The 7,934-nt window shown below is 36.0% G+C and overlaps 1 non-coding gene across 1 annotated transcript; it reads right to left on the bottom strand.

Moving 5' to 3' along the window:
* Positions 1–7,354: 7,354 nt before the first annotated feature.
* LOC127487436 (U5 spliceosomal RNA) lies at positions 7,355–7,470 on the bottom strand. The gene has a single exon (XR_007914234.1). It is a non-coding gene; the product is annotated as a U5 spliceosomal RNA (small nuclear RNA).
* Between the last annotated feature and the right edge of the window lie 464 nt (positions 7,471–7,934).

Here is a 7,934-nt window from a genome sequence, read left to right as displayed (position 1 = left end):
GGCCGCTGCGGCCAGCACACCGTGCTGATCTGAAGGCAGGAGCCAGGTCCTTCTCCTGGTCTCCCATGGGGTGCAGGGCCCAAGCACTTGGGCCATCCTCCACTGCGCTCCCGTGTCACAGCAGAGAGCTGGACTGGAAGAGGAGCAACTGGGACAGAATCCGGCGCCCAGACTGGGACTAGAACCCCGTATGCTGGCGCCGCACGGTGGAGGATTAGCCTATTGAGCCACGACGCCAGCTAAACAAATCTATTCTTAAAAATAAACTTTAGTACATATTTTGAGCAGAATTCTCATGATTTAAGATTTTTTTAAAAAAATATTTATTTATTTATTTTGAAAGTCAGAGTATACAGAGAGAGAAGGAGAGGCAGAAAGAGAGAGAGAGGTCTTCCATCCACTGGTTCACTCCCCAGTTGGCCACAATGGCCAGAGCTGCTCTGATCTGCAGCCAGGAGACAAGAGCTTCTTCCGGGTCTCCCATGTGGGTACTGGGGCCTGAGGACTTCACCCATCTTCCACTGCTTTCCCAGGCCATTGCAGAGAGCTGGATAAGAAGTGGAGCAGCCAGGACTCAAACTGGCACTCATATGGGATGATGGCAGTCCAGGTGCCAGCCTTACCCACTACACCACAGCACCAGCTCCTACCTTTAAGTTTTTGATATAAGTCACCATTGCAACCATTTGAGCAATTTTAAGGTTATTAATTTAGGTCAGTGCCGCAGCTCACTAGGCTAATCCTCTGCCTGCGGCGCCGGCACACGGGGTTCTAGTCCCAGTCCGGGCGCCGGATTCTGTCCCGGTTGCTCCTCTTCCAGGCCAGCTCTCTGCTGTGGCCAGGAGTGCAGTGGAGGATGGCCCAAGTCCTTGGGCCCTGCACCCGTGTGGGAGACCAGGAAAAGCACCTGGCTCCGGGCTTCAGATCAGCGCAGTGCGCCGGCTGTAGCGGTCATTGGAGGGTGAACCAAAGGTAAAGGAAGACCTTTCTCTCAGTCTCTCTCTCACTGTCCACTCTGCCTGTCAAAAAAAAAAAAAAAAAAAGATTATTAATTTAGTCTCCTTACATAAATCTATTTAGATGTTCCATTTCTAATTTTGTTTTAAGATTTTCATTTTCTCCTGTTGGCTACAGTGTGTTGTTTAGCTTCTTATATCTGCAAATACCCACATATCCATCTAGCTGAGTTTTAATTTAATTTCTGTGTAGTACAGAAATATTCTTCATTTGTGTTTTGTCCTTATAAATCTACTTAGTTTTTTCTTTTTTTTAATGGCCTAACATCTTATTTATTCTGGAGAATTGCAATATGTATTGGAAAGAATTTGCTGTTTTAATGCAGATTGTCCAACAGAAGTCTGTTAAGTGCAGTTTGGTTTTTATATTGTTGAAGATTTTTGTTACCTTGTTGATCGTTTTGCCTAGTTGTTCTATCCCTGATTGAAAATTGGAAATTTAAGATTTTAGCTATTGTTGAATTATATTTCTTATTTTAGTCCTGTGAGTTTTGCTACATGCAATCTTTTCACTAATTTTTTAATTGTACTTTTTTAAAGGATTAACCATTAAATTTTAATTTTAAAATTTATTAATTAATTATTATCAATTATTATATTAATTATATTATACAATATATAATACATTATATTATATATGTAATATATATACAGAATATATATGTAATATATATGTAATATATATACAGAAAAATCAAAGATAGTTAAAATATGAACTACCAAAACAAGGAGTTATGGAAAATTGAAAAAAATATAATTATTTGTATACTTTATTTCTAATATATATCATTTCAGAAGGAAAATCAGTCTCTTTCAAATACTGATAGTTGAATTCCTGTATATTTTTTAAGTATTTCGTTTGTTTAAAATAGAAATAATCCTTACATGTACTGCATAGATTTAAAATTCATGAGTAAAAGGAAATGATGCATTCTGTATAACACATTTTTCAAAGGCTACAAAGAGAAACTAATAACCATTCTGTAGGGAGCAACTACTGAATTCCATTAACACTTCGAAGCCATCATCTTCAAATGATGCACACTTAACCAAGAAGCACAACAATAACTAGCTACTTCCACATCATTAATATAAGTAAAATTTAATTTTGCACGAATGTCTCTATCAAGATAGAAAAATGAAAATGAGTATTAGTTGCTATAATAACTCAGAGCCATCTCACAAGCCTGCATTATTTCCACTACTAAGATCAACTTCATTCTTTTTATTAAACACTTCCAATTATGCATAATACCTACAGTACAAAACTTGTAAGGTAATCCAACACCAGAAGCTATCTAATATTAACTTATATATAAGTTTTGAAGTTTCTTACTGACCCTATCGACTTCCAGGCAAGATAGCGGTGTAAATACAGGGATCCGATGATGACCCTTTCCATTTTCAATTAAAACATCCAATCAAATAGAAAAAGTGTGCATTTTTTTCTAAACATATGTGACTGAAAATCAGGACAGGTTGAACAGAAAAAAAAAAAAGATTTGGCACTCATTAGCATTTTAATGGAATTGAAACCAAGGAAATGGATGAGTGAAGAGATATGAATTGGTTCAGAAATGTCAAGTAAGATAAGTGTCCACTGGATTTCACAACAAAGATATTAGAGATGACATTGCAAATACAACTTTGTAAAATGGTAGAGGAAAAGGAGAGATTTTTCGTTGAGTGGAGAACTATGCCTGTAAAGGGAAAGTGAGCTCAAGCAGTAGCAGGACCAGGATGCGATCTATGGAAGGAATTTATTGTTCACATGCTGGCTTTTTAGGACAAGAAAAAATGTGAGCATGTTTAAATGCTAAAGTAGAGAAAATGACTTGAAACTATAGATAGAAGGTGGATATCTCATGGAAGTTCCTGAGGAAATATGGAAGGGCAGTAAGAATCCAGGGCAAAGGCGTAGCAATTGTCATCTGCTAAGAAGAAAGACGACATAGCCAGAGCCGGATAACATCACCTCAAAATATTTAAAATGCAAAAATTTCATGGTACCATGAAAAGGTATAGAGATGTTACAGAAGAATGTGAAATATTTCTATTACAACAAAAGCTATCAAATCAACAAAATAAATTAAACAGAGAGAATCTGGAAAATAAAATGAACATATGTTGCCCAAGGAAAGGTGTTTCAATCATTTTCCATTAACCTCCGTACAATTATCACACAGAAGTTAGAATAATAGTGTTTGGTTGAATTAGAGATGTCTGATTGCTTTAAGTTGTTTTCAGAAGGAGAGATACTATAAACTTTCTTTATCTAGTGGATAATCTATTCTCAAGGCTTTAAGCACTAGCTATTCCACTATAGCCTGACAGTTTTATGTACAACTCCAACCTCCTTTCTGATCTGTGGACTTCCTACACAATCAACTTCTTGACATTTGTGCTTAAATATCTCATTTTAACACAGTTATCTTGAAACATAATCTGTTCACAAATCCTGTTCCTTCAGTCTTTTTTCATTTTTGTTAAAACTGTCACGTTCTAGCTAGTTGCATTCATCCAGAAGACATCTTGTCTGTTTCTCTCCTTCTTCCCGCTTTACCTTTTCACCAAATCTTGATAATTCCATTTTAAAAATACATACAACAAAGCTTCTATTTCTCTGCATTTTGACTGCCACTTTCCTAAATCAAGCCACTATCATTTCTCAACTAGGATTACTATGATTTCCTCTTTGTTCATTTTTTCCACTCTTTAATACATTCCGCACAGATCAAGGAAGTCTGGGGAATTTAAAAAAAATTATTTATTTATTTATTTGAAAGAGTTACAGAGAGAGAGAGAGGGAGATACAGAGAGAGATATTTCATCTGCTACTTTATTCCCCAAGTGGCTTCAACAACCAGGGGCTGAGCCAATCTGAAGCCAGGAGCCGGGAACTTCTTCTGCCTCTCCCAAGTGGGTGCATGGGCTCAAGCACTTGGGACATCCTCTGCTGCTTTCCCAGGCACATTAACAGGGAGCTGGATAGAAAGTGGAACAACAGACACAAAACTGTGCCCATAGGGGATGTCAACATCACAGATCACAGCTTACTAGGCCACAATGCTGGCCCCATGAGAGATTTTTTTTTTCTTTTTTGATAATGCAGATCTCTTCTGGCTTCAGTGAATAAACTCTATTAAGGCAATGCATTCCTGTTGCATTTATAATGAAGTCAAAGGGATTTAATATAGTTTTTAAGTCCTGTAAATGGCACCAAAGTTAAACCATACTAGCATCACCACCAATTGTAGATGCTTCTCACACAAACCTACAGATCCGGGGAGGGCAGGGTTATGTTTGTTGTAATAATTATTCTACTCATACAGTGTCTTACAGAGTGATCAGCACATGGGGAGAGTTAATATTGAATAACTGAATAAATGAATGGTTGTTTGTCATTAGGATACACTCTCTTGTAAGCAGCTGGAAAAGGAAGTCCGGTCCAGGAAATGAGACACTGTCACTGAAGGGCCCAATAAAAGACCTTTAACATTAGGGCAAGCTACCTGGCTCTCTGTTTATTTTCCAAGATTTGCTCGCTTATGTATTCTGAGCTGTGTTTTTACTCTTTGCTGGAATATGTGGTTAGGTTTGGTCAGTGTGATACCTGGGAAAACATGGATGATTTATGTATTTATTTGGTTTTGGGCTCTAAACAATACATATTCCAAACAAACAAAAGAAAAATGACCACCAGACTGTCTTGTTCACAGGATTTCTATGTTGGGTTTAAGTCCACACCTTTAGAGAGAGCTAGGGAAATTGAAGGTTTTAGGTAACTTAAATGACTATAAAAAAGACACAGGCTAATTCAATGGGTTTGGTGGAACTGCAATTCACATTACTCTAAAGGATTTTAAATCTGGCTCTGCACTATACACGGCCACCTTTTCCTCTTCTGGATCTCATTCTTTTTGCTGCCTTTCTTGTATTAACACACAGTGGATATGCAGGAAAAGGAAAAGCACATATTATCCTTCACTCAGGTAGTAATAATGAAAAATCTGGGTCCCATTTTTTTTAATGTCAGAGAATGTCACTTGAGAAACATTATTTTTCATTCTAAGATTATGTTTACACCCCATCCTGATAAAGAATGTGACTTCTATCCTCACCCGTCATGCTAATAGGAAATATGAAGAAAATACAGTAAAAGCAAAGGAAAAAATCCTTAAAATTCACATACTGAATGTTCATGTCTTACTACATAGGGTTCAATTTCTTGCTTTCTTCCCTATTTTTCAATAGCAGAATAAGTTATTACCTATTTTTATTCTTTGTCAATTTTAATGGGTACTTGGGGTGAAGAGCAATGAAATGTGTTGGTATAAATCATGGTCTTAATCCAGATACCTCCAGAATCTGTTTTAAAGAAGGAAATTCGATAACATTCCATTTTGTGCATTTCCCATGTCATTATATATACCTCAAGGCATGATTTTTAATACCTTTGTAATATTCCTTAACCTGAAAGTATAATGATTTATTTAACATTCTCCATGCTGTGGGTTATTTCAAGTTGCTTCCAATTATGTGTTATTATAAATAATTCCTCCATGAATATCACTGTACATAAGTCTTTGTCTACATCTCTGTTTATTTCCTTAGGATATATTTATTAAAGTAGAACTACTGTGTTAGTGGCTCTCAATATATATTTTCAAGAGTCTTTTCAGAAAATTAGCACACCTCTCCATTTAAAAGACACAAGTGTATATGTCAGGAATATTATAATTCATCTAACTGCTTACATGACAGTAACATTTTATCATATCTCTATCATTAAATCACCTTTATGCTTTCAGGATCATTTGTTTATGCCCGTAAGTTTCTTTTCTAATAGTATGTTGTAACTTTTTCTAATTAGCTTGCAGTAGTTCTTAATATGTTAACTATATTAATCATTTCCAAATCTTACTTCTTTTTCAAATGTTTTAGCTTTATGATGTTTATAGTTATTACTTTTATGCAGAATTTTCTCCTTTTAAAATTTAGTCAAATATATTCATATTTTTGCTTTTAGCTGATTAAAATCATATTGAAATTTATTATATGTGACTTGATACATTTTTAAAAATTGCTTTTGGAATTTTGTATTTTCACATGTAATTATGCAGAGAGTAATTGACAGACAAGATTTCACAGCTGCTGACTCATTCCCCAGATGCCCACAACGGACCCAGGCTGGGCACAGGGCAGAGTTGAGAGCTGGGAATTTTGTTTCTTATGTAGCTGGCAAGATCTCAATCACTTGTTGCCACCAGCACTGCCTCCCAGTATCTGCATTAGTTGCAGTCAGGATCAGGAGTTGCATATTGAACCCAAAAACTCCAATATGGGACATAGGTATCTGAACAGGTATCTTAACTGTTAGGCCAAACATCCATCCCTATGTGTCATTATTTAATCTATCTAGAATGTCTTTTGGATTTGTGCTTAACATGGGGATGATTTTAAGGTTCTCCAGGAACATAGAAGAAATAATATATCTACAATGAGAGGGAGGTACAGAAAATAATTTAAGTAGCTTACTCATACCATTTTGGAGACTGGCATGTTTGAAATTTTTAGAGGTGACCAACAGTCCAGAAAGTTAGGTAAGTGTTGACAATTTGATCACAAGCCCAAAATCTGCAAAGCAAACTTCTACTTTGAAAATCTGAGGCAGAATTTATTTTCTTTGGAAAAACTTCATTCTATTTCCTTAATGCCCATCCACCACATGGAGAGTAATTTCTTATACTTCAAGTCAATTAATTGTAATTGCTATTCATCTCAACTAATATCTCCACAGCCACATCTTGACTAGAATTTAACCCTGAACACTGGACACCAAAGTCTGGCCAGGCTGACATATAAAGTTCATATCAGAAGCATGTACACTTATATTGTATCTATATTGAGATAATTTTATATTTGTTCATCATCTCAACCTATCCTATAATTGTGTGTGACCTATTAAAGTCTTGTGTGTTTTTCCACTTTCATGTTCATATTCTGTAACATGAACACTATTATCATCTATTGAATCTTTGTAAAACGTCTGTCATATCTGAAAGGTAGAAAATTCATCTTTACATAATTTTAAAAGTGTGCTTAACTCCATCTAATGTTTTCCAGTTTACATGGAATAAAATTCAAAGTCATCATTTTAAAAAAGTCATATATTTATTTTTATTTATTTAACAAGTTTCTGAAGAAAGTGCTACAATAAAAACAAACTAGATTCAATAGGACTAAGTACTGATAATTGAGCACCTGTAGGAAAATGCACATGGAAAACTATAAACCACACAGCTTTGAAAGACCATCTATTATTTAACAACGTAAATATCCTTGCCAAAGAATGGTCTCAAAAAATTGGCTTAAAACTCAGAGTAGTTCCTCTCCACAGAAATCTTTAGTGAAAGGGGGAAGATTTGTACAATCTGAAGGGAAAGCAAAGCATCTCAAGTCCTTGGCATGAACCACAATACCTATGATACTGTGGTCCTCCATTGCCTTTCTGACATCAATACCTCATTCATTGTGTTCTTTCCACAGTATTGTTCATGGCATGCACATTTACTCACATTCTTTCACTTAGTGCTTATATTCACATGACTCCAGCCCTGATTTCATTCTCAAATACCACTTCACTGCAAAGAGTGTTCCTGCTGTCCTATATAAAAAATCACTATTTCCTGTGTCAGAATGAATCTGTTAGACCTCAGACCCGCTCGTATATTCTCTTCTATATCATTGAAACTGAAAGTTTCCAAACTGTACTTCTCATTCTTGTTTTTAAAGATTTATTTATTTATTTGAAAGGAAGAGTCACACACAGAGAGAGAGGCAGAGAAAGAGAGAGAGAGATATCTTCCATCTGCTGGTTCACTCCCCAAATGGCCAGGAGGCAGGAGCCTCTTCCTG

This window comes from Oryctolagus cuniculus, chromosome 11, assembly GCF_051225735.1.
Source record: "Oryctolagus cuniculus isolate XC-2025 breed Fujian yellow rabbit chromosome 11, ASM5122573v1, whole genome shotgun sequence".
Classification (NCBI taxonomy): Eukaryota; Metazoa; Chordata; class Mammalia; order Lagomorpha; family Leporidae; genus Oryctolagus; species Oryctolagus cuniculus.
Note: the sequence above shows the minus strand (reverse complement) of the source record. Positions and strands in the feature narration are given on the sequence as shown.